General features: G+C 45.3%; 2 long non-coding RNA genes across 2 annotated transcripts in view; one reads left to right on the forward strand and one right to left on the reverse strand.

The window, feature by feature from the left end:
* Nucleotides 1-18,368, reverse strand: part of LOC139054607 (uncharacterized) — a 132,503-nt gene extending 114,135 nt beyond the window's left edge. Inside the window, exon 1 of the long non-coding RNA XR_011511357.1 lies at nucleotides 18,231-18,368. This is a non-coding gene — a long non-coding RNA (uncharacterized lncRNA). The remainder of the gene's footprint in view (nucleotides 1-18,230) is intronic.
* The window catches only part of LOC135911324 (uncharacterized), a 716,391-nt gene that overhangs the window by 451,082 nt on the left and 237,532 nt on the right, over nucleotides 1-27,777 (forward strand). The gene's annotated exons all lie outside the window — the stretch shown is intronic.

A 27,777-nucleotide genomic window follows, 5' to 3' on the forward strand; every position in this document is an offset into this window, starting at 1 on the left:
TAGGTGACTTCAACGTAATTAAAGATTGCGGCATCCCACAGACCTTTCGAACACTGGTCGTTTGAACATACTCGCTGTTCGCCGTGCTAGAGTGGTGCATGGCGCTTCATCACAACTGGTGCCAGCGCCATTATCTAAGATGAATGGGTCTGCCCTCGGTAGGCGTTGCATGACGCTCTCAACGTGCTATGTCGCGTGATCATTCCAAGTGTTGACACACAATGCGACTTCAACATGACAAGTGCCATTGCAAGGCCTGACTGTATGTGTACATACCGTATTAGTTTAAACATATGGCCTACACAAACTGAAACTAATGGGATCACCACTGTGTAATGTGTGAAATGTGCGGAATGACTTGCAGATCGTCTTGCACGTTGTCACACGCTTTGTTGGTCCAAGAGTACAGTTGCAATATGGTTTAAATTTACATTGCAGCTCCGTCGAGCTGCAACATATTCTTGGACCTTGCAGTAGCGCTGGCACTGCTCTGGGCGCAACGAATGTGCTATTAGTATTTCTGCCTTTTAGTACTCGCCTGTACTCGCCTGAACCAGACGCTCCAAATGTTTGTTAACATGTGAGCTTGTTCTTGTTATGCTTGTGTGCGTTGTGTGCGTGTGTACAGTGTATGAGTAGGCCGTTTTATGCATCACTGATTTCATCTGAATTGGCAAGCTAGCTAGGCGCATGATGTGGCAAACATGTACAGCACCCATTAAAAAATACATCATTCTTTCTTTCGCACACACACAGGCACTTTCACTGCTAGCGACAGGGTGTGTACCACTGGGTGGTGCATGACCCTTTGGTCGTTGCGTTCATGCGCCCCATGTGATAGCAAAATCAAAAACACGCTGCACTAGATCGTTGTCTGCAGCCAGTCAAGGTTCCTTCTAAGATGAAAAACTCGTCAGGCAATGTATTCATGACCAGTGGTTAATGTTGACATGACAGCTGTCTCCAATTAAATGTAGCAGTACATTCTAGAGGGAAGCTACAACTCGCTAATACCTACAGACTTCATCTCCGCTTGCGCTTCTTACTTCATGGGATTAGAACGTGATCATTTGATAATTGCGATTTTGTGACAAATTTTCTCCGATGACGTCGTCATACTCTCGATGATATAGGTCTAGTGACGCACGAAAGCTTTGCTGACAGTGTGAGTCAGGAAAGTGATTGCATAAGCAAGAATGAATTGCTCTTATAAAGCAACATGCGTGGAGTTCTATATATTCAATATATTGTAAACAAATGCGCATAACTAAAGCGTCCAAGGATGATTCAATCTTTCTGGTTGACATTTGATATTTGAAGGAAACAAGAGCCGTTTTGGGGGCTCACAAGATAGTGCTTTCAAAGCAATCTCGGTGTCCAAGTGGGATGGGGAGAAAAATAATTTGAAAAAAAAAATGTCCGCACCCTGAGTGCGGTGTAGGTGACCTGTGTGACACATTGATATGCCGAATGTTTCGCACTTGCTCGCAGTTTTGGCGAGTTTTGGTGCATCACTCTGGAGGATCAGGTTAAGCGGTTGAACGATATCTTGAAGAAGTAAGAGCCATGTGAATGAAGCTATCGAATACCATAGCATCTCTGGGCTTCGGCTGACTGCTTTCTTTCCTCTGCGTGCGTGGGGGTGAGAATGGCACACTCAGGATAAACATAGATAAGACCTTTAAGTTAGAAACCAAACAAGGAGAATAAATGTGGCAGTGTCATTTCCTTTCCCTGACGGTGATTGATGCCCATTTAATGTATAAAATGAAACTTTGACCAAAAGCCTCTCCGTTCCAGGTTCAAGAAAGGAAGAATCTGGGAATGAGGGGGTGGGGAGGAGATAGTGTAGCTGATTACAAGAAAGCAGCAAGGTTAACACTTGGATGAGTTGGTACGGTTCCATGATAAAATCAGGGTAGTGCGACAACTAAGCACAAAGAAGGGACACCACAAGCACTTACTCCTATAGCACTTACTGGGTGGGACCTGCTCTGTTTGTCATGTTTCTTTGCTTCGCTCAGTTGATGTTGTTTTTTTTTTTACCTTCGCACGTTCGAACTTGTTTTTCCACAGTTTTTTTGACGGCGCAGTTAGTACTACTTGTTTTTATCTACTTGTTCGAAGAAAAGAGTTCGTACGCTAGAGGTAATAATAAACAGTTTTTGCGAGCTGGAGCGTCTACAAATTTGAACCCTTCCTTATTGTCACGTAGTAGTGCCGGCGAAGAAAGCAGCAAAACTGGGAATGACGAAACTAGCGTTTTATTGGATGAACTTGCTCCCTCAAATACAGGCGACACTCAAAGAACGCCGATAGTGCCGAACACAATCGGCGATCGTCGAAAATATGGTCAAGCGCGTCGGCTTTTATGCATGAGTCCTCGAAGGGTCCAGAGTAAGCGGTGGTGCCCGGGTGTCTTCCAGAAAATTCTACACAATTCGTGTCGCACATGCAATCAGATTCCAAAAGCTTCAGTGATAACAGAATCATTGATAACATTCGAGAAACTTCCTATACATGAGGGCGCGTCCCGCTCTGAGCGATGGTATTTGTTAGACGATGAAAAGCGCTCACCCGAAAAGATAAACAAGTCCACGTGTCAATATTTACAAACGAAGTATTACGCTAAAGTTGTTCGCGCGAAGAGGTTGCGAAACATTATAGGTCGTCGTCCGGTGACAACCAGTTGTAATAGGCAACAACGCTGTGAGTTCGGCCTCTGGTTTTGGTCACTGGTCGTTGGATCATGCACGCACGTCTTCTAAAATAGATCTGGCTAGCCTCTTAGCGGCTATTGTCTCTGCGTTGACGCAGGTGCCTGTCGCATTCATTATTATTCTTATATATGGTAACACCTACCAAATGTTCTTTATAGGTTGAACAATCTGCAGACACTTTCTGTGGTGAATGATTACAACTAAATATTTCTACGTTCAAGCCCTTGAGATGCTGCATACTACAGTAAACAAAGGCTGCCACGTAATTCTAAATGTTCCAGTAGTGAAAGTGGAAATCGCGGCAACGGTTACAACTTGTTGCAAGAAATACGACGCAGACATTGGCCAGAGCTGCCGTCTAAGACGAAGGGAGCTAATGCGTTGCTACTGCATTCGTGTTAAACCAATGGATGGACCTCGTTCAGGGAGAGGCATCCCGCACCACTGAGCCCCGGAAACAGGACTTGGTATGGAAAGCAGTTAGCTGCCGCCGCTTCTCGCTGTTTACAGCGGCTTTCTGCGGGTATACACGGTTTTGCTCTTTAGGGATTACGTGTGGCCGAGGTACGGAGCTGGGAGTGCCTGCCTGAGTACTCGACACGCAAAGAACGAGCCAGTACTGATCGCATATATATATATATATATATATATATATATATATATATATATATATATATATATATATATATATATATATATATATATATATATATATATATATATATTTATATATATATATATATATATATATATATATATATATATATATATATATATATATATATATATATATATATATATATATATATATATACATTGGCTACGTTTACTTTTGCGGCTGAGTTGCAACTTTCATCGGGGTACCTATGCAACGGGCTCCATGACACTGCTTAGTATATGGTTAGTTTTTGACGCTCCAGGACTGCACCTTTGATGACTCATTCGTTGGGATTTTTTTCCCGCATATTTTTTTACTGACGCAAAGAAACAAGAAGATTTTGCTCCCAGCAGATGGTGCCGACTACTCATTTTGATAGGAGTAATATACAAACGTATTACACAGTGTCACGAAGGCAAAAAAAGATGCATTATAAAATAGCATTAGGATGAGTCATGAAATCACGAAATTTGGCAATAGAGAAATACAGAGAGAAAGGTGCATATATTAAAATGTCATACACATACACAGTGCATAAACATACAATGTAATTTTCATCCCGCATGCAGTTCTTAACCTAGTACTGATGCACACTTTCAGTGACCTGTAAAAGCTCTTTCTTAGCTGCAAAATGGCGTTTCTGAAGAGCATAGTTCCTGGCCAAGTTTCCAGCAGTTATGCTTTCCACCAATAGCCATGCCACTTGGATTCGTGTGAGCATACTAATTATGTCCCTCTGCGGAGCTACTCACTGTACTGCAGCATCTTTGAACGATTCTAGCGAGCAGTGTTTTGAGAAAAAGCTCATTCATATAGCATCTCCATATGAGCGCTAAAATGGACTGCGAAAGCACAGCTTGCCAGTCGCAGTGGAACATTATTGAAACGCGGTGAATATAGACAGAATTCAAGGTCTCCTACAGTGAGATGCCATGCAGAGTCGAGACACGAGCTTCTACCACGCTGTAAATGGTCACCGAACTCGGCCCTGTATTCGATGGTGGCATTCAACAGACAATTCTCATGTGCCAATAATTCTTTCTTTTTTCTCCATATTTCACGTGAACTTGCTTCTCGGCACGGTCGTTGCTCTGTCATGCAACGTTTGCGCAAGCGCTGCAAGTTCAATCTGCGGGAAAAGTTTCTTTTTCTTGTATACGCCTTACGCAACAGATGAAAACGCTTTCATGGTGCTGAGATTCAATAACAGCTGCCGCTGCAATATGTTCTCCTGGATTTCCCTTACAACACTTTCTGTGCCTTTTTGTGGTCGCATATTATTTATTTATTTATTTATTTATTTATTTATTTATTTATTTATTTATTTATTTATTTATTTATTTATTTATTTCACTTCCGTTGTCTTGTCGACGTTTCTCGCTGTTCATGATGGCGGCTCAGTACGTATCTGCACATATCTTTATGAGGGTATGGCATGGATTTGTTGAGAAAGGCTGTTGCTGCACTATTTGTTGCTTCCTGTAGTTGGGTCGTGTTGCGTGCTAATCTCAAACATATTTCTTTAGAGCTCAGTAAAGTATTTCACATTCACAGATATTGCACGTAGTTGCATGATTTCCGAGGCATGAGTTAATCGCTACACATTCCAACGTTGTCGAGTATGCATGTATATTCTAAATACATATTGTATTGTCCCGTTGTAGTGACGGTGAATAACTGCACATCAGCACAACGCAAGTCACGAAACTGACTGTATATTGGGGAACCTGTGCGCAGCAATATCAGCCAACACTAAGCACAATAATAGCAGCGTGCACACTCGTCGATTATTCGAAATCCGGGCCGCTGTCTTGTGCGCGTTCGAAAAGGCGACGTTCGGTTTTGCCTCACACTATTGGCCTTGATTGGCCTAGGTCGTGTTATCGGTGCGGCCTACAACAATTACGTGAGACGAAACCGAACGTTGGTTTTTCGAATGGGTACAAGACAGCGGCCCTGGTCAAGTGCGTCGGCTATTTGTACGTGACTCGCGTCGCTAGTGCTCAAGTGCCTTCCAGAATGTACAACATTGATCACATGCCCATGCGACCTAAAAAATGTTGTACGACGCGAAGAAGACATAAGCAGATACAACCAGTAATAACAATTGAAATACTTTCGATACAGAAATACGCGTTTTGCGCTGAACAGCAGCTTTCAATATCTGTTATCCAGTGGAACGCATTCACCGGATAAAGATAATAAATGTCCGCCCAAGCACTCCATGCAGATGGTTAACCAGTGAAGCTGGAATGTGCGACCCCGGTGTTTATCACTGGTTTAATCCCGACGGTGGATTAAAGTATTCCTCAGTTATTGGTTACGTTTTTGTGTTTCTTAATCAGGTCACACACTAGTTCACTGCGACGGAGAGAACCACGTCAGTGACGGTATGCCCGCAGTCCGCCGTTGTCATTTGCATTCGATGTCTCCAATTTGCTCGGTGGCGTGGTTAGCAGAATCCGCTCACCATTGCCGCCTGTGTTGTTTCTTCAAATTTCAATGCCTACATAATTAAATCTTTCTGTCATGTAAGACAATCAATGGCTGATACCCCCTTTAGCAATGTCTCATACCCCCGTAAATGTGGCCTCCCCATCACGACGACAGAAGAGAAGTGAAATCTTACGCTAGAATGGTGAGTGGCAACGGAGCCAGCTGTGGAAGAAGGCTACGACGAGCGAGCAATTGCTTATAAGTTTTCGGCATAAAGGTGCGGACAGACGGATTTTTCTTTCGACTAGCCGTAAAAGCTTCACTTTAAAACAAGTGCGCGTGTAAATATATGCAAAGCAATACTACTCATGCAAATTTTTTTTATGAACAATTCTTTTTGGGCGTGTATAATGTTCTCAAAATGGAACAATGCTAGATGTTTGCAAATAGAAACGGCTACTATCTTTTACCACAAAATAAATTTCCTATGATAATGAACTCCCAATATTTCGCTATCAGAATCCACACAGTCGTTGAAAGAATACTTGGCTATACATAGCGCAATAACCGCACAATTTAAAGTAAGAGGCCATGCTGTAATACTGCGATGACAGGTTCCTCGAGTACGAGTTATTCAACTCAGGCAGAACCTCACTCCAGGAAAGACGAAACCATCTTTTTCTAAAAAAAAAACAACTAAACTTAATATTTATTGCGATAAAAAAGAAAAGAAGAGAATGACAAGGATGACACAAAAGGTACAAAATAACGAATGTACAATTGGCTGCGTTAGTCCATGCTGTGAGTTCAAATCACCCACGGTACAAAAAAAGAACTCAGACATCGGAATTCTTATTTACTCGGGTGGCGATGCGTTGACAGCAATTGCCTTTGCATTGACGGTGGTAGAGGCGTGGCGGCAGTGAAAAACGAGGGACGCGGAAGCATGGTAGCAATAACCCCGGACGTCCGAGTCCAAGGTCCAAGTCCAAGGCCAAAGCTGTTGGGATCCAATGCCATCCAAGTGCGACCGCTACAGCTGAGCGGCACCCGTACCGGTTCCTTGGCTAGCGGTTCTTCCCGGGCACCTCTCACCAGCGTCTCTACGGGCCTCTGGTCGCCTCCAGGCAACCTCCGCACTGCGCACGGTGGCTCAGGATCAGGACAAGAACCAGGACCGGGATCAGCACCCACAGCAGCAGATGCAGTCGGAACAACCGAGCCCCACGTTCAGCGGATCTCCAGGAACAGCCGGGATCATCCTGGTTCTGTCGAGGCTCTCAGGTTCGGTTCTGGACCCCGGCGACACCGACCTCGACACCAGCGATCTTCGAGCCCCGTTCCGGAGCGATCTCTTCTCCCCACGTTCCAGTCTGCCCCTTTTCTCTCCTGGTTCTTCGTTCCGCTGGTTTCTTGTTCTTGTTCTTGTTCCCTAGCACCGCCCACTGCTTTGGTGACGTTCTTTCTCCCTCGTCCGACAGGTCGTGCCACCACCCGCCAACATCTTCTTTGTCGGCCGCCTAAAGGTATTTGGAGTGGTGTCACCGCGCTTTTCAACAGTCTTCAGCAGACGCTTTGCACTCATTCATTAGAAATACCAATTCGCTCGATCTTCAACATTAGCAATACCGAAAAGATAGATGCGATGTTCAGGCAAATATGCATGCTGTCTGTCTTTTCCGTGATGTATGAAATTTATGCTGGTGGTGCACGAAAATGCAGTGCCAAATGACCTTCTAATATTCTTCGTATGAAGCTTTAAGGTTCGACGGCTATGCTGTCGTAATGGTGATGTGCTTTGTTTGGTCAGCGTTTGAAATCAAATTCACGGCCATCAATTGCGCGCATCGTATGAAGTGTGAGTGTAGACACATGAATGTCCGTGTAAATTTATTTCGTTGCTCGTTAAATAATTCTATATGGCAATACTTAATAATATGGAAGCTTCTAGGGCAGTCGTATAGTCCGAGTGTATCCCTGTGGACTTAGAGAGAAGGGGTCATTATTAGTGTCGACAAATAAGAGTGCTAATATTCATTTTTTTTTTATCACACCTTCAAAATATCCGTTCTGAGGTATTTACATACGGTACTGAGTCACTTATCAAATAATGAAAAAATATGATGAAAGTGAAGAAAAAGCATTCTGAAAACAAAGCCTTCAAATTGAATAATGTGGAACCAAGAAATTCGATGCGCCACATGACAATTTCTATATTTCTAAGTTAAAGCTAATGGGACATCCGTTTTTGAAGCATAAGAGCATTTATTCAATTGCTTAGATTTTGGATAATTAGAGGACTCTTAGACGTTTCAGTTATGTGTGTACTTCCACAAAACTTGCAGGTAAATGCCGAATTTGTACTTCCATAGTAATTCCTATGAAAGTATGTATTTCTCTTCAAAATGTATTTACACTGCACATTTTTCGCGCTTTTACATACAATAGGCTATTCCCGTTTTTTTTTTTTTCTCTAGGGAATGCTCCCGCACCCCCGTGATATTACAATGTACACCACGCTCTCCCTCACGTCTTTAGCCCTAGTTATTTCGTTCCACCAGGTGCTTCACCCGAGCTCTCCCTATGGGGACATCACTAGCCTCAAGAACAGCTAGTCCTCATGAAGCACACCAAAACACACGCTCTTCTTCAAACGCTGGAAAAGAAAGGGCAATGCACGTAAGGGTCGTTAATCTTGCGCTTCCTTGGCGATCACGGTGACATGCCGCGAAAATAGTCGAGTGGATATCTTTAGGTGCGAGTGGTTGTCTTTTGCGTGTCTTCATTGGATCCGGATTTTCCAGATTGTCCCTTTCGCTTGTTTTGTGTTCCATCACGTGGGTTTTCGTTCTCTCTTCTCGCTTCTTGTGTTTTACTGCTCGTTTCTCACTGACTTGATGGCGTCTTAAAAATTTGTCTCACCTGCATTTTTCGTCGCAAATAACCTATCTTTCAGTCAATATCAGGGTTTACGAGTCTTTTTATGTTTTTATTATTATTATTATTTGCCACGGAAGCAATTGAGGAACAGTGGCTTTTGCCTAGGATGTAAAGAAAGAGTAATATACTTATTTGATGCCTCTAGGTCTATTTGGAGAAATGCACGCGTGCTCTGCTGCGTGCGTGTTAGATGGGTCTTTGACGTGATAGTTCTGCGGAAACCCGTAAGGTGGACAGAAGTAATTAATAAAGGGAAAATCAGACATTGACGCGAACGTGTGGATGTCTGATTTTCCCTTTATTATTTACTTGTCTCCATCTTGTGCGTTTCCGCAGAACTATTACGCCAAACTCTTGCCTTTTTGCTTCCAGTTGTTGACACATTCGACTTCGCCCTGCCATCTGCTATCCGCCTAGTTAGTTCAGATGGTAGAACGGCTGCCCCGGAAAGGCGGCGGTCCCGGATTCGAGTCCCGGACCAGGGTGAATTTTTCTTCAACTGCGAGGCTTTTTCTTTCGAGGAACCTGTATGGGTTTCCTTTGTAGCAATTGCTACGAACGGGTGGATGTCTGATTTTGCCTTTATAGATTAATCTTAACAGCCGCGTTACGTCAGGGAGGAGCTTAGCGCCGATCCTAACTCTCTTGCATGCGTAATCATCATGCGAACGACAATTAAGATCTGGAGTCGTATATCTTGGAGCACAGTTACGCTAGAAGAATTCTTCCAACTGATACTGTGTAGAAACACGACTGCGTCTAACGTTTCAATGCAAACATACCCACTTACTGCAGTCAGGAAAAAGTTAATTATTCAGTTTTAGTCAATTGCGCTCCTTATAGAGATAATTATCATCTCACTTTGTGCCCCCCTGGCCCCAAAACTTATTTGCACAGGTGGTCGTCGCGTGCCTCCCAGTGCCTAATCTTAAGAAAACCATAAAGTTGGATTTTGAACACCTGGTATACCTGGTTTGAACAACTCTGTCAGAAATTAGGGACGTTCTAGCTGAAGTGACACAAACATACTTTCAACTATACACTTTAGCATATCCTAAAAAGTGTTTTACTTTCAATCCTGAAAGTGCGTGCTAGCGGAATTGTTAATATTTTTTTATTCATTTGTAACAGTGTGGTGCTCATTTAATTGTCTTCTATTTGAGCTTTTTGCTCCTTCAGACACTTCACCTGTCACTGTTCAATATTTACATCAACAGGTCCGTCTATATTGCTGCGCCTGCTGAAGTAACCATGTTCCTCTTCCCCAGGAATCAACTCCCCAGAAGTTAGTTTTCTTTAGACTCCATTATTGACGGGTGATGTCGAAACAAAGTACTTGACACCATCTTTGTGCAACAAGGATATGTCTAGCCACATCTTTGAATTCAATGACCGATGCTAGTTAGTAAAATAGTGAAGCCGTGCTACATGTACATTGGTTTCCTAACAGCCGAGTTAACTAGTTTAGGCTGTTTATTATACTTTATGATGTACTACAAGAAAATAAGATTTCGCCCAAAAGTGAAGATGAGCGACTTATTGTTAGTGGGCGATGAATTCGCGTAATACAGAAGACTGTTCCAAAGCAAAAAAAAAAAAAATACTCTGCGGAACAGGACGAGCGTCGCGAAGCAATTTTTTTATTATTCTTTGCTCTTCTTGTTCATTACTGCAGCACATCAGCGATCGCTCGTCACGCTACTTCACTAACAACATACAACTACTACGCGAAGAGTCACAACGCCACCTTGACAGGGAAATGCTCGCCTATTCAAAGGTCCACTACCCTGCTCAAGGCACCGGTTTGATCTCTTTTCCCGCATTATAATTGTCATATCTCGTCCAGAGCATCTTGATTAAGACCACTTAATGTGAAGATTCTGCAATGACATTTGGAAGCTTTTAAAATAAATTTAACCTCACAACTGTAGCCCAAAAAGCAGCACACAGTATCACGGTGCCGCAATGATGAGCCTTATATAAACTCACGACGTCAAGCAAGAGTGGCAAAGCTCGTGGCTGCCTACGCCCTGTCACTACGCCCATTCATTTAACTTGTCGAGATCCTCGACAAGCGAAGACTTGCGGTTCGTCTATTTTAAAGCACGTTTCAGTATTTTTCGATTTCTATTCGCCCGCGCAAGTTTTCTGTTATTTTCTTTGAGTTTTCTCGGCAGGCACCTCTTTTCATTTCGTCAATGTCATTCTGTGGCCATTTTACTTGTTTTCTATTTGTCCTTTGGCTCAGAAACCTAGTGGTCTCTTTCTCACGCTGCGCAATATTGCACTTTTCCTTTACAAAGTCGCGTGGTATGCGACCCTAACGTGCGTAATTGTTCCTGTTTAAGAAGGGAAAAAAGTGAAAGCAATCTGTACGGTCAGTCTGCTTTTCACATCGTGTTCAGCAGAACTTCCGCCTGATTTACTACGTAGAGGGCCCTGCACTCTAAAGAAAAGCAGCGTTCAGTAAAGTAACATAAAATAAACGGAGCAGAGACGTTAAAGGAAGAAGCCACTGTGACTGGTTACGAACTACATTGGAAGGCGCGTTGAATGCAGCTATTTATTCTCCACGGTCCGAGTATTTATAACCTGAAGCACCTGACAGTATCTTTAATGGCATTTCTTACTATGGTATAATGTGACGCCTAAGAGTGAGCCCCACTCCTAGAAAGGGCGCTTTTGAACATTTTAACAAAGTTAGATGCTCCTATTCATGTAAAATCGAGCATGTTGATGTGGCAAGAATGTCAACAGCAAAATGGCCACCGTGTGAAAACAAGAGAAAACCATCGTCGAGCTTTCTCAAATTTCAAATGTTCTTCAGTGCCATCTTTATTTTTATCTCGCTTTTTTCATAGCCTCGGGGGCTTTGGGAACTTAAGTAATTCATTCTAGACCGCTGAAACGCGCTAGGAGGTTTATGGCTAAGCCAACAAACTGCAAGTATCGCCTATTTAGACATGCCAGAGGCACGTGCAAGCCGCGCGTGTAGTACTTGCGCTGTACAGGCACATAGCCTGGAAGCATCTTGGCTCTTAAAGTCGTCGTCATCTGCTGTGTTCGCGATGACACAAACAACAGCGAGAAAGGGTGAACTCTAATATCAGTGAATTCCACATGGTTTTCACAACATATAAGGAAGTGAAGGTGAACGCTCTTTGAACACGACGGCTACTCAGATTGGTGGTGGTGACCGCTGGCAAGCGCCATTCATCATAGGGTAGACAAACAAGGTAGTTCTTTGCGGCAAGGCGAAAATACAGAAAACAAAACTCTGCGTCACTTCTGCAGTGCGCGAACTGCCTCGTTCGTGCGGTGACATCTTAATTAGTGGCCGTGTGGCCACTGCAGTCGCCACAAACTTTGATCCAACGGGCACCGGGCTTTTGTCTCTGCGTGTCTTTTCTTGTTTTCCTCCCGTCACCTTTCCTCTTCATCGTCTCTATTGCCCAAGTTTGTTCTTCCGGCATGCCGCTGCGTGAGGGGCTTACTGATGTCCCTCGTCAGGAGCGGGTTGGGCAGGAAGAGAAACAAATTAAAGCTTTATGTGAGCGTCCCAAGTGTGCCGGCAACTGTTGATCTTTGTTCCGTGTTTATATTTGTACTATTTTTGTTCTTGTCATTCAACCTTGCGTGGTGTTTAGCAGACTAGATGCTTAGGAGGCGAAAGAAAAAATAATAAATCGTGACGGAAAGTACGCATAAAGAAGGAGAGAGAGAGAGAGGGAGAAAGGAGCCATAAGGCCACTTAGAAGGCAGTGCTGTGAAGCTGAGAGTAGACGAAGAGGCAAAGGGAGTTCTTGAGCCAAACGAATAAATAAATAAATAGATAAATAAATAAATAAATAAACTTCAACAGAAAGATGGAATGAATAATGTAGTAAGCAAAGCAAGTAAAAGAGCAATGAAGACATTTTCAGCACTTTGCGGTATTCGTCGCCATCTGCGGCACTTTGTTTGGTGCTGACGTTTCATGTTGAAAGTGAAAAGTTATCTTCTCCATGCGTGTTCACGTCGCTTCGGTGAAGTTCTGAAACTGCTCGTGGCGTTGAAAGTCAATGAGTACAATTTCTTGGCCTCGTGGTCTGCCCAGGCACATATTAAGGCCATATTCTAGAACCTTCCTCGACATTACACTCCACCTGCACTCAGAAAACTAGATAACAGCGCCGTCCCTCGGCTGAACTTGTCGCTGCGCTTTAATAGCAACCCACGGTGATTAACGGACAAAACTTTTACAGCTAAGTGCTCACAGCGGTTACACAAATGCTCTAAACTAAATGTATCTTGCGAAAGGCGTCTCAATTTAGTAATGGCCAAGGAGCGTTTTGAAATGTCAGCACCCCCTATTCGAGTGCTCACTCAACACTGAACCTCAACTCAAGGATGTGGCTGGCAGTACTACCCCTAAGAAGAAGTAATCACTTCACTTCATTGACATTCCACAGAAATTTGTTAGAAGCGTAGTGTTTTCTTCTGTAGCGACCATGCGTCAATTCGTTGTCCCTCCAGTGGGGGTCATTGACCCCTGCTCAAACCAAAGTGGTTGTCCGACAGGGGCACCACCACTGCCACTCGGCAAACCTGCTTTTACTCTTGAATCAAGCCAGTCGACTCCTAGTTGTCAACCTGTCAAAACGTGTATTACTTGCCTCAGCTAAGCCGAGCTCCCAACATGCCCCGCGAGAGACGGCACTTGGCTCAATGAATGTTTTCCTAGTAAGCGGCTCCTCTAGCAGCCGCCACATCAACTAAATTTCACGGGCAAGACGCGCCCACTCACGCCTCTCCTCACCTTTCCGCAATTAGTTCGCGCAGTGGTAGCATTTCCTAAAGCAGTCTCCCGCGGCGTTCTTGCGTATGAATTTTTTTTCGTGTCATTTGTCTTGCTGGATAGTTTCGCTTACTTCTAGTTCACTGTAGCTTCGAGTCGTTGCTGCTCTAGCGCGCGTGTAGCAGTCGTGTAGCATTCGCGAAGGCAACATGCCCAATGCGACATGCAGGCCATTCTTCTCCATGTATGATGATAGGAAAACGTGGAATGAAGATTATAGAGAAGCGCCAGCATTTACTCCTGCGCATCTTCGCCAATACTTTGACCCAGCTAGTGAAGACCTAGCTTTAAAACTATAAAACTATAAAAGCGAAAACCACTTTTATAGTCCCGACCTGTTTAGGTGTTACACATGGTCCCTCATTCAGAAGTAGCTTGTGACAAATGTAAAAGTAACAGCCTGAGAGTAAATGAAATGTAATACAAAGAAGGTTTGTTGTGGTGAAGTTGGCGGGAATAGGAAATCCGTTCACTGAACCTGCTTTTTTTTTCGTTATATTGCTACGGTTATATTGCTAGATTCCAGGTACTTTATAGCAGCAATATATGTGTACCACTACTATAGTTTAACCTACTATGATTGTTTCTTTGATGTAAATGGACCAATCTGTAATGATAGAGCTTCCAAAGCGTCCAAAAGACTTGTTGTGGTATGATCATGGAATGCACTGAAGATAGCCTCCTGCGTTTTCAAACTCAGTAGCACCGTCTGAAGAGCTGCATGCAAGCGCCTTTATGAAGCTCGCTGTCCTTTGTTTTAAAGGAAATTGACTCAGCCTACCAAGCCAGACCAAAAGCTCGATAACGTACGGATCCTCATAGCATCAAACCTCTGCACTCCACAAACCAAGTGTAGCATGAGAGTATCAAGGTGTTCTTGTTCAAAAAGCATGCGTGCTTGGCTTGTAATGAATAAAACGGGAGCAGCCTTTTGTAAAGACTACAGCAGACATTAGGACAACGGTACAGTAAGCCAGGGGAGGTGACTACTCAAGGCACTTACTTGGAAGCCACTGCAGTTGAACAGTCGAGCATAATTTTTAAAGTGTAGGCAAGTAAAACTGCTCTAAGCTTTCTATTGTCTTCTAATAGTAATTACTGGAACAACTGTGTCAACAAAGAACTTAGTTGCTGAAACATCAATTAGCGCTTATCCGTCACTGTCAGGATCTGCTGAAGCAATACCTGTCAACGGCAAGATGTACATTTATGTTGTAGGTTTGCAGAACGTAACTGTGTCTGATAGTGACTTGCAGCGCTGACTGAGCACTGTTGGGTACTGCTTTGGCAGCACCTGTAAATGAAAAGGTGCCGATAAACTTTGGAGATTTGTGCAGAGTAATTTTGACGGCAGCTTGCTGCGGTATTTATCCGTACCTGTGCACTGCCAGGTATCAGTATAGTGGAAGATGAAGATGCAGAAACAAAAGCACAAACATTTATCGGTTCTATCTAAAATGTGGACTCCTTACTCATCCGAAGCTGATGCTGTGGACAATTTAATCAATTTAGAAAATCTCAAGCATATAAAATTGCCGTCAGTAATAATTATTCACACACATTTACGCTTCACTCCTGGCAAGGATGACTAGATATATATGCTAATTCCTGCTTCCACTCGTAGCGTAAAAACAACAAAGTTCATACATTTTAACCAAACAGCCTCTCATCGAAACGAAGCACCTCTGCATGATTTCGATTTTGCTCGTATGCCACAAACCATGTATCTTAACATGGTGTGAACAACACATACAAATCTAAAAAAAAAGCCCTTCTTACCAGCAGTGTCTACATTGGGGGTCGTTGCAGCAAGATCGGCAGCATCTTCACAAGAAAAAAATAGTGTGCTCAGCGATGCACTTTGAATCAGGTCCTCACATTAATCTTTTGAAAACCTGAAACTCTGGATCACGCACGCACTTACAGTTACGATTTAGATTACACTGTCATGACAAATGCCCCATACCTTGCCTTCTCGCGGCCCGTTGCTGCCGGGGAAGAACATCTCTGTACGCCGGCATGTATGCAAATATACTCGGCACATATTCTGGATCGGATGGCACTCGCGATGGCTCCCCTGCTGTAGAAAACAAATTGATGCCCGCGCGCACTGTGCTCTAATGCGGAGTACCTTCCTTGAAGAAGTTCATTGAAACCCTGGCGACCGCACGTGAGCTACTTCTCAGAGCAAAAAACATTCGCTAGCGCCGCCATCTTGCAAACCGACAGCCACATGAAGATTCAGCAAAGGCCTCACAGCGATACGTGACGTCTGAGCTAGAAACTTGTCGCTTGTGCCAGCGATATCGAAATCCCACGAATGTGGTCTAGCCTTGGAGAAAAAAATTGGCCACACGCCGGTGATTCCACAACGAAAAGCATTACGCAACAGTTTGCGTGCGAAAACAAAATCGATGAAGCAAGGACAGACATATGCATCTTTGAAGTGGTTGCTGCAGATTCGTGCGTTCTTACGCTGCTTCCACGATTTACCACCATGGTTGACGCGGCGTACAGCCGCAATCCATCTTTTTCGCAGTTGTTTATGATACTTCTCCGTAGGGAACTGAAAAAATCGGGCAGGTTTTCCGACACTACGCCGGCTTGTGCAACCATCCGCAAAGCAAGGGTCCGGCATCAGGCGGGTCGCAAACGCTGAGCCTACCGCTTCAGCGTTAGTTCCCCATGATTAGATTTCGTCGACAAAAAACTGCTTCGAATATATTCCACAAACTCGTGAAGTGCACCGAACACACTGAGAATGTCCGTCAAGCTTAGCACAGCAAGGAAGATCACGCGCTCGCTTCGCACATTTGCCTTGTGAAAATGGCGGCGCAGCTTGGCTGCAGCTGGGAACGAGGGTACATGCATGCGCATAGCTGAATAGCAAAAGGCTCCATTCGATAGTTTGGGGGAAGATCATGGAGTCGAGTATTGTTTGAAAATATGGAGCTTAGAACACGCAATTGTGCGAAAATAATGCAGACATGTGCATGATCGTATAGCCTTCACAGTTGTTCGTAGAAGATAATGAACGGCAATAAATTTCAGACTAGGATGCGCTTAACCTAAAGCCCATTAGATGTAGAACCACCTGATTTCGTGGAGTCATTCAAAAGCAGACTTTATTGGCTCAATATCCATGCCATCACATCAATGTAAACACCGCTCTGTTTGCCACGTTCATTTAGAAAGTCACATAATCCTGTTTGAAAACGAAGAGTTAAGGGGTGCAGACTATGACCTCTTACAATGTGATTGGACATTGCAACAAGGATATTACAGCAGTGCCAGATGACTATTAGAACCAGCAAGTCATATGAAAGGAAGCCATCTTTTCCTTTTTCAGTATACGGATTGCATGCTGTAAAATAAACGTTGCTCGTATTCGTACTTATAAAATGGCTCAGTATACTGCAGAAAACTGGAATACAAACAGACCTTTTTGCCACTATGTATTCATTCAGCACTAAGGAACAGAAAGTACCATGCGGTGTACAATGCCCTGCGTCGAAGCTTGTCTCGAATATGCGCACACTGTGGAGTCGACTGACGCTTGGCCAGGCCAGTGGCACGCTACAAGCAATAAAGCAAGCTGCGTTGATCGGTTGAAGATAACCTCATTCAGTTGTACAGATAAAAAAGAATAATCATGGTGATGGTCATGACGATGAGGACGATGACGACGACGACAACGCACATTAATCCTGAGAATGCGAAAAAAAAAATGAACACGTAAGCTTTGATACCACCGTCACCTGTTCGTGCGGAGCTTTCTTAAAGACGTTGAACTATTTTATGTTTTCTCCCCGCACTAGGACAGCAAATAATCAATGGTAGCCAATCTCCATTCTGACCTTGCCGCTCTCCTTGATTGAAAGAATTTCTGCCTTCGCGGTTTCCATGTTTCTCATGTTTGCTTGTTTTCCTTTCACACACCGAGCTCCAGTGTCAATTAACCCCCTTAGCTTTAGTTTGTATCCCCCGGCGCGACCTCTTTTTCTTTCGAGGCACCGCTCATCAACGCCTCAACGCTCGGCGTTAATTAACCCGTGACTCGAGGCTTCTATCTTTAGAGGTTCCTATCGCAAGTTCTATGGACGTTAACCAGACTATTACGTAAACAATTACATTCATTTAATTACATGTAATCGATTACATATTTGGTAACTTTGTAGTTGGTCGATTACATTTTTACTCAGTAATGCTTACTGTAACTCAATAACTTTTGTTTCAGTAACCAATTACATGTAATGAGTTACTTTGTGAATGAGACAAGCTGCAACAGGCGACGCAGCTTTAAGCACTTGAATTTTTCAGGGACTACTGCAGAACGCTCGCGGTCGTACTTACGTAGCAGCCTCGCGGTTGCACGTGTTCAGACATGCAAACTCGGCCGCTCAGTATTCGTTTTTTCATCTTAACGCTCCACCGCGTTTTCTCCAGAGAATTTAACCGGTGCTAGTAAGGCTCGACAGCGATGGCCACGTTGGAAATTCATGCCAGGAAATCGTCTACGAACGGTGTTAGAGCGAAAGCTTTACTAACCAAGTCGAGCCGAGTTTCACTGTCGCCAGCAATTTGACCTTCGATTTACCGCAGCTGCGCCGTAGCCTTGGCAATGTATCACGCGACTTACCGCGCCAAGCTCTGCCGTCGCCGCGTGCGCCAGCCGCCGTCGCTGCCGCCGTCTTGGTACATGCGCTCTCCGCAGCTGGGTCGCCGCATGACCACGTGACATTCCGCGCGCCTGGCTAGGAGGAGCGCCGCACTCGCCTATTCAGTGCGAGTTTGTCTATGGATGAGGGGGAGACCAGGCCCTCTTCTCTGAGCGTTGCGCGGGAGCGCGAGGCTTTGAGCCGTCGCCGCCAAGCGGCGCCTGACCACTTCGCACACATCGCCTGGCTAGCGACGCGTGTCTACCCAAGCCTAATCACAGTTATGTCTAGCCACCGACCTAGGCACAGCCGTCATACCTAGCTTAACTATGTTTGATAATTACAGCTAAATGAAAGGTTAACCAAGTGAAACCAAGACTTAACCGGGCTAAACGAAGTTTTCGCTTTGCATAACCAGGGTTGGCTCAGCTAAGCCGCAGTCAAGTTTTTTCCTGCTTTTCGTTGGCCCTACCGGTAGAAGCCTTCTCCTAACAACAGCCGCAACAAAGTGCGGAGCTTCAACAAGCACACAGACGGGAGCATCGCGAATTGAGTAACCGCGATAATTTGCGCAAAGTTTTTATACGTTACGACACCGTCTTTTTTTTCAGTGCGCAGGCCGAGCGTTTCACTGTCGCTGCTGATTTGGTCTCAAGAAAATGACTGAAGATTGCAAAATAAATTTGAAAATAACTTGTTAGCGAGCATAAACGCATGAAGGGCTACACAGGACGCAAACAGAGAGCGAGACCATTTGGTTCTACTTACTGTATTACTGCATTGTTAATCAACATTGGGAGGAAACTAACGTAGAAGTAATCGATTACACTTTAGTAATTCCTCAATTACTTTCGTGGAGGCAGTGATTGGTAAATTTATTCAATTACACTTTTCATTGAAGAAATTGTCATTGTAATCCTTTAGATTGTTTTTTCTGCAACGTTTACAAGTACAACCTAATGCTCCGTTGGCTTGCGCGCTTTTAATGCACTCTTCTGCACGGTCGATATAATGACATGCACGGTCGGTACAATGACAAAATACTCAAGTCAAATTCAGTTTTAGTGAATTCACATATACATGCGGGGGAGGACGCTGTCATGTGGTCGCTGTTTCATGCGAAACACGGTTGATCACTTCAAGCTTCCATTATTCTGTGAATATTTCTCTTGTTGGAGCTTCTGGAGTATCATAGCTTAATGATGGAGACTTAAGTCTGCCTTGGTTGTGTGTCATGGCTACGTTTCTAAAAGCAAAGGGTTACAGAAGTGTATTTTACCGCGATATGTACAATGGGGTGAATTCGGTATGTGACAATTCTCGTGCGCATTTCGGGACTAAAAAAAAGCACCAGCGATAAGTATACTTCTTAATGCGAAATTTGAGCTCAGCTCTGCACCTATTTTTTTATTGCGACAGCAATTATGTGGGCGTTCCAGGGACATTTCTGCCATCGGCGGCGGCGTGAGGTTCCGTATAAAGTCGAAGCGAGGTAAGACCGTCGCGACGCGCCGCATGCTGTATGTGCGAATTAGAGTTACTGTATATGGTTCCCACAAGGAGTTCATTGCGGGAGCCGTATACAGTAACTCTAGTGCGAATGAAAGCGTGGGAAGGTGAGCCGGCGAACGCGCTTCAACCTCGCGTGCGCGAGCGAGGAACGCGGCCCGGATGCGGTCCCTCTTCAGTAGAGTGAGAGAAAGTGTGATTGTGAAGAGTAACCCCCTTATGCAGAAATGCAACTTAAGTTGAAGCCCATGCTTGACTTGATCTGAGTGACGCCTATCGGGAACGCGCCGAAGGAAACGCAGTGAGCGTCTTTGGGCACGTTAACGCCAGGCGTCATCTAAATCAAGTCAAGCATGGGCTTCGACTTAAGTGGCATTTCTGCATACGGGGGTAAGAGGCACAATTACACTCTCTCATTACATTATGGGATTTTACGTGCCAAAACCACTTTCTGATTATGAGGCACAATTACACTCTCTCTCACTCGGCTGGAGACTCCGGTCACGCGCGAGGCAGGGCGGATAGGCGAGGGAGGAAGGGCGTTCTTCTCTGGTGGCTGCTAGGGTGCCTCGATGTCCTCCTCGCCCGCCACTCCCTACAGAGTGGAGACAGCCGCGGCGTCTACCACGGCGTTGGCCACGCTCATCGCGGACGTCGTAGTAGACGCCACTGGCGGACGCCGTGCGGTCGCATTGCCGCTGTTCGTGCGCCTTGAAAGCGATATGCGACGAGGCCAGAGTGCGCGCCCGCGCGCGCCTCATCTTCAAAACAATCTGCGATGTTTGTAGAGTGCGCGTACTTCCGGTAGCTTCGTATGCGTTGTCCTTTCGATGTTTCGTACGCGTTGAAGCGACAGATGCACGGAGGTCAATTGGCTCGCGGCTGCTGCCGCGATTCCAAACTCGAGCGTTTTCAGAGACAGTTTCCGCTGTCATCGAGCGATGCGGGATCATGTTTACTTGTGTGCGCGTGACAACGTGCTGGTTAATTTAGTTCAAACACTTTTACGCGCTAGATAGTTGGATCCGTATTAGAATGTGAAAGCGCGACTGAACAAGGACGTAGAAAGAAGCAGACCCACAAAAACAGCACTGTCTCTGTGTGTCTGTTTCTTCCTACGTCCTCGTTCAGTCACGCTTACACATTCTATTATTGTTAATTAAATTAGCAAGCGAATGCTTACAATCTTATGCGGCCGCTAAAACTTCTTACTTCGTACAGCGATCCACTAATTTGCTATCGCAATCGTTGCTTCGCCTTACTGGTGAAACTGGGATTTTTTGTTTCGTGATATATTGACTGACGCGTACAATATGTCTCGTGCGGCACGTTGCAGATGTAGCGAAGCGTTGCAAAACAAGTAACACTCAAGCGCAACGATAGCGGCGAACAAAGTCGGTGATCGTCGAAAATCTGATAAGCGGGTCAAGCACGTCGGCTTTTATACATGACTCAACGAAGGCTCCAGTGTAATCGCGGGGCTTCCAGAAAGTACTACACAATTCGCGTCGCGCACACAGGTTACAAATACTATGGCGCCATCTCGTAGTCTCTTATCGCACTCTGCTTTCCTCCTGATGCTTTCGCCCTACTCTCGTCCTCGGCTTTCCACCTCATGATTTCACTGTTGCTTCCTCCTCCACTTTCCTCCTCGTGCGCTCTTCTTTTATCTCCCGCTGCGCTCGTCCGCTCTGTTACGCCGAGGAACAACGCCGAGGCACACTGACGCTCTACGCAGGCACGAATGCCTAAGAGCTGCGCCTAATACTTTAGCTGAATTATTAGGCACCCATCCCGTGTCCGAGCCGAAAATCTACATTTGATGACATTGGAACGAACAACCGCATTGTATGACCTCGAAAATGCATACAATACACAGGCTTTCCTTTCAAAAATAGAGCTCTAGTTTAGCATCACAAACTTATCACAAAGAGAAAGCCGTTCTTGTAGCTCCCGATGTTTTTACCCCCTTGACCCACTAGCAACAAAGCCAACTACATTTAATACCTCCGCTGCCCCTCAGCTATGACTCCCCTATTGGATCAAGTTTTCAAGCCTGAATGAATAGTCAACGTTTCAGTAAATTGGGCCTGAATATCGTCTGATCTATTTTGATCTCGTTAGATCACGTTCTGTGAATATCGTTACCTGTAAGCGTGACACTTCTTTGGTTCGTTGTAGAGCTTCCTCCAAACAATGCCAAAGTTTGCACGCTGTTTACGCTTCAGATTAGTGAATTTAGACAAGTAACGCACCTGCGACAGATTAGATGTTTAAATTAGGTATTCGCGTGTTGATGATATACTTTTGAATTTCGGGCTATTCGAGCCCAACAAAAAAATCCAGTGTTTGGTTTCATGAGGTGCCAGAAACACTTGCACACGTGCTTTGTGTTTGTCCGGCGCACTCCACCGATTGCGCTCGTCGATAGCAGGCCACGGTTTGATGAGTTTGTTTTACAACCTTGATCTCATATAAACAGCGAAGCCGCAATTGTAAGAGCAGTTCTACCATTTCTCATGCCATTGGACTGGACGCATGGCTTTAGATATGCCGCGACATATTAAACTTTTCTACGCGCAACTCTTTTTTTTTGTGACTCAATATTCATTTTCTTCCTCTTCCCTTGTTACCAGTGCACAGTAGAAGACCAGAGCAAGCCACAGTTCACGCCATCTCGTTTCTGTAAATAAATCATTCTCCCTCTCTATTTCTCTATCTCTCTCTCTCTCTGATGCACTAATGCTTTTTGTGTGCAGAGCCACTTAACATTCTTCTTGTACGGACATCTATTTTGTGAAGTTCTCTTGAAATTACGAAATGGTACTTGCCAAAACCACGAACGAATTATCAAGCGCGCCAAAGTTGCGGATTCCGTACACCTAAATGTAAGTACACAAAAGTTTTCGCGTTTCATCCCCATCGAAATGTAGCCGCCAAGTGCTGGGCTCGAACCAGCGACCATTAGGACAGCAGCACCACGCCATAGCCACGATACATAAGCTATCGCGCCGGGTAGGGTTCTCTTCACGTTCTGGTTGATCACCCGTTGCTCGCAACGTAATTTGTTTCAGCTTAGTAAATTTGATTTCGCTTACTAGGGATTCATTTTTGTCTTCGTCATTCATCGAGATTTTCTTGGTTGCCGTTCTTATACTATCAGCCTATGCCAGTGATCGCGCAATGACACCCCCCCCCCCTCTCCTTTCTGTAAAATAGTGCCGAACCATTCGAGCTCAGTTAAAATAACAAAAGGAATAAACTGCCGCAGAATACATCGCTTCTTTAATCTAACCAAAAGGTCACAACTTTCCGAGCACTGGGGCCGAATCTTATAACGGTTCGCTTGGGGAACCGTTCCTTTGGCCTCATCTGATTGGCCAAAATTTTGATTACGTCACAGGTCGTCAGAGGCAGCGGGGCGGTATCGCAATTTTCGAATACGTCACGCATATGTCAATCATCTTCAAAGCGAACCGGTCGTAGGGTACCGGCGAAGGGGTAGTCCGCTTTGGGTTCCGTTGCTGTGGCTTGGCTGTTGGCTTGTTACCCTGGCCGCGCGCGCCGGTCGCGCGTCCCCGGAGACACGCGGTCGTCGCGCGCGCGTGAGTTGGTTGCTTCGGAGGCGATTACTTGCCTTCGTCGTCTGCTTGGCGTCGCTCTTTCGGTGTCGACCACGGCTGGAAATGCGATACGCTTTCGAAGAAGTGACGGATAGTGAGTTGCACCGCCCTTGCTGGCTTTCTAAGTAGACCTTTTGCAGGCTACGCTATCAAATGGAGGAGACTCGGTCGGGTGCAAGCGTACGAGTGGCCATTCCACGCAGAGGAAGGAATATTGCGCGCTGGGGTTCATTGCCACCGGCCTGCAGCTCCCAGAGCTCAGTCGGACGCGAAGCATTCGTCGGAATTGGCTAGATCCCTGCTGCCGACATTGTCCACAAAGTTGCTCTCGCAATTACTGTGTTGGCCCGTTGAAGGGCTGGGTCAGCTTTCCCGTGACCTCAGCTTCAAAGTCAATGCCAAGGAGATATTTGCATGGTGAGATCGAATTCCCAGTGCTATCGCCAGTGTGAATAGTTCGCAGATCGCCGTTCAGCAGTCAGAAGGGTTCAACCTAGGCTGGTTCAGCGCTTCCTTCGTTCGGCTGATAAAACTATACAGTCAGGACGGGAAGGTATTGTAGAGCTCTCTTATTTGGCTGCCCTTTTTTCTCTATTTCGGGAGTGTCGTACTTTGTTTCTCAATTTCACGGCACCGCGCGCACCGTCAGCACCACACTCTTCGATTTGACTTCGCGCAGGAAATGCAGGGCCCGTATACCGTGATCACGCGACGCGCCGTGGGGCAGATCGCAGGGATAGCGGCAGCGCGGCGGCGAGCGAGTCATGCCCGAGCCGATGACGAAGGGCGAAAAAAGAAGGAAAATTGATATAGTCGGCTAGTGAAGGTGTCCCTAAGAACCAGTTCACGGTTTTGTCGCGCTATCTATTTGAGAAGTGCTGGTAGTGCGTTCCTGTTGCATGCATCGTTTGAGCTCCTGGTAGCAGACGACATAGCGCTGCGCTCTGCCCACTCCGTGGCCAACTCATTTACGCTTACGATACCGCCTGTGGGCTGAGAATGAAAAAGAATGACATCAATAAATTACTTCTGCATTGCGTAAACGCCCGGCACCACAAGTTTATACTTCAATACATGGCGTATAATATTTAATTTATATTTTACATTTGTTTAGTAAGCAGAAACATTCTGCAATTCCTCGATTAGCTCGTCATATAGTGACGTACACTTCAGAGGTGGCACCCTCTCATCTATTGGTCGCGTCCTCCCCTTCTTGCACCGCCGGCTTGGGAGTGGCACATCAAGTGACGTAAGTGGCGAAGCGAACGGTTCGTATTCCGAACCGTTATAAGATTCGGCCCCTGATTTCAACTTCGAGGAACGAAGCATGTTCATACGGTGCTACGTAACGGCAGCGTCCAACGGGAAGGGGAAGAGCGGATGTATCATCGTCGAATCGATACGTGCGGGGCAAAATAATTCAATTTACCGATCCACTTACTGGCTCATTATCGCATTACCTCGCACTTGTCGGCTGGTGCTGCCTACATAATGGTTCGTTCGCAATTTTCTGGCGCCTTTTTCCTTGTTGATGATTACCACCATCGCTTCATTTCCCATGAAGTAAAATATTGGTAACACAATCCGGAGTTCAAAGTTTCATCGTCAGGAAGTGGGCTGGAGCCGCCTCATAAACGTTTCTGTTTTCAAATATACGGTGTTCTTTGCTACAATATTGTGTTCCTCATGGTTGGTCTCTTGTTTCTCTTGATAATTGCCAGTTGGGGGTCCCCGGAACACCAAAAAATATTAATCTGCGGTGGTTGTAATCCAATGCCGCCAAGTGCACGCTTTCAGTTGAAGTTTTAGGACAAAGATTTTTGTGTGTGTGTGTGCTGTAAACAAGGTTTTCAAAGTATACCTGATCTGGAGTTGAATACAAAAACGCATCATACAAGTGGTTAGAAGTCGACGTACAAGAGAGGTGACTGTGACATCATTATAAATCAGGCGGAGGGCGAGCGTAAAACCTTCTAGCCGGCTGCCTTTCGCGAGCACTACAGACAGCTACGTCACGGCTACACGCTGGGCATCTTATGCGAAGCATATTACGAGAGCTCAACCCAGCTCCTCAGGCGCGGCGGTCTCGCCTTGAATACCACGTGACACCGTGACGTCACGACAGAGGAGAGGTGGCTTTGGCTCAACTCTTGCAAGATGGGCTGGGGGGGAATCGAACCAGGGTCTCCGGAGTGTGAGACGGAGACGCTACCACTGAGCCACGAGTTTTTTTTTTTTTTTTTTCTTTATTGCCGACTTCAACACGTCAGTTTACAAATCAGTCCGCGCGAAGAACACAACACGTATGTTAAAAAAAAACGTCACCCTCACTTGGGGTTACGTGATGAGATTAAAATTCACGCATGTGTAGCAAAGCTTCCATTCTTGGAAGCCACTCAGGCACTGGGTCTTGTATCTTGTAGCCTTCAATAGCTCTGCTAACAGATTCACAAAAATACTGTCTTATGGGCCTGGCATCAATGTCTGCGTGGCTGGCCGCCATCCTGGATCGCCAAATACTGTGCAGGCCCAATATCATAATCATGTCAAAAGGAATCCCGTCTTCACTCTCAACGGGCAGAAATCTAATTCCGAAAGCATCAACCGGTAAGTCTTTTTTAATCGTGCGTTGGAGAATGTCCCAAAAGAAAAGGGCTCCCCAACAATCTAAGAAAACATGTTCGATAGTTTCCGGCTTCCGGCATATGAAACAATGATTTCCCCAAGGCACAAAGAAACCCTTCGCTTCCAAATACGTCTTGACTTCAAGAGTGTTCGTATGGAGCTTAAAGAAGAAACTTTTAACTCCGCCTGGTACAGTCATTCTTTTCACACGTTTTAGAACTGACTGCCATGGACCTGCACAGTACATCGACCTGTACAACGGTACCGGAAGAAAGACCTCACACAGGTCCTTATAAAGTTTCTTTCGCGACACCACTGACAAATATTCAAACGAAAATCGCACTTGCAAGACGCGACATGCCATGTACACCTCTTTAAGGAAGCCAAAAATGCTCCCTTGCATACTCTCCGAACTAACAACCAAATTTGGAGTACAATGATTCAAAGCGGTACAAAAGCGCCTCTAGTGAATGCGGTGTTGCCTTAGAAACGAGCTGTTTCTAAGGCTCAGGCGTGCGTCGCTTGCTCAGGCGCACATTTCGTTGCCGCGCCGAACGCTGCGTTGCTCGACGCTCACCGCGTCCAATGCGGGGCGCCCAAGGCGAAGCAGAGTAACGCATGAGTTGTTTCTTCGTCTAGCCGAACCAAATATAGCCAAGCAACAGCAGTTCACCAGGCTAAACAGTGGTTCAACAACTAAAATAAAGGCTAGTATGCTTCGCATCCTGGGCTTAACCTTACCTAAGCCACAGCCATTTTTTTTTTCTGCTGAAAAGGCAAGGAGGTACTTTCTTTGTTTAGAAAGACTTTCGTGACTATTTATAATTCTAGTCTTCACAACCATAACAAATCACTGTTATTATTAAGGCGAAAGCCTTAGACGGCTCATGAGACGAACATTTTACCGCCCGCCGTTACTGTAACAAAATTCAATGGCCCCGAAACTGGGAGTCGGACCCTCGACATTTGGTGGGAGTCGAACTCGCGACTTTTGGCGTTTATTGCGGCAAAGTGAATTAAGGCACAGTTCATTGAGATGGAGTTCAGGCACTCCAACCCACGGCCTGTGGTGGAATTCGAGCCCACGACCTTTAGTGTTAATTAAGGCGAAGTTTATTAAGGAACACTTCATTAAGATATAGTTATTTAAGGCCCTCATACTCAGGACCATTGGTGGGAGTCAAACTCTCGATCTTAATTAAGATATAGTTATTTAAGGCACTCGTACTCGCGACCTTTGGTAGGAGTCAAACCCTCGATCTTTGGTGGCAGTCCAACCCACTTGGAGATATTGGAGACATTGTTGGATTCCAATTGACATCGTTAAGATCGAGAGTTGAACCCGCGACTTTTGGTGGGAGTCGAAACATCGACCTTTGGTAGGGGTCAACCCACGACGTCTGGTGTTAATTAGGGCGAAGTTTATTAAGGCACTCAGACCCATGACCCAACATGGAGATATTCACGAACCGGCCATATAGGTAAGTTCGATTCCAATTGACATCGTGAAGGTCGAGGGTGGAAACCACAACCTTTGGTGGGAGGCAAATCCTCGACTTTTGGTGGGAGTACAACCCACTTGGGGATATTATGGAACCGGCCATATCTGCAAGTTGGATACCAATTGACGTCGTTAAGGTCGACAGTTGAACCCATGACTTGTGGTGGGAGTCGAACCACCGACCTTTGGTGGGCTGACTCCCACCAAAGGTCGAGGGTTTGACTCTCGACTTTAACAATGTCAATTTGGAGTTAATTAGCGCACAGTTAA

The sequence above is a fragment of the Dermacentor albipictus genome, chromosome 1, assembly GCF_038994185.2.
Source record: "Dermacentor albipictus isolate Rhodes 1998 colony chromosome 1, USDA_Dalb.pri_finalv2, whole genome shotgun sequence".
Classification (NCBI taxonomy): Eukaryota; Metazoa; Arthropoda; class Arachnida; order Ixodida; family Ixodidae; genus Dermacentor; species Dermacentor albipictus.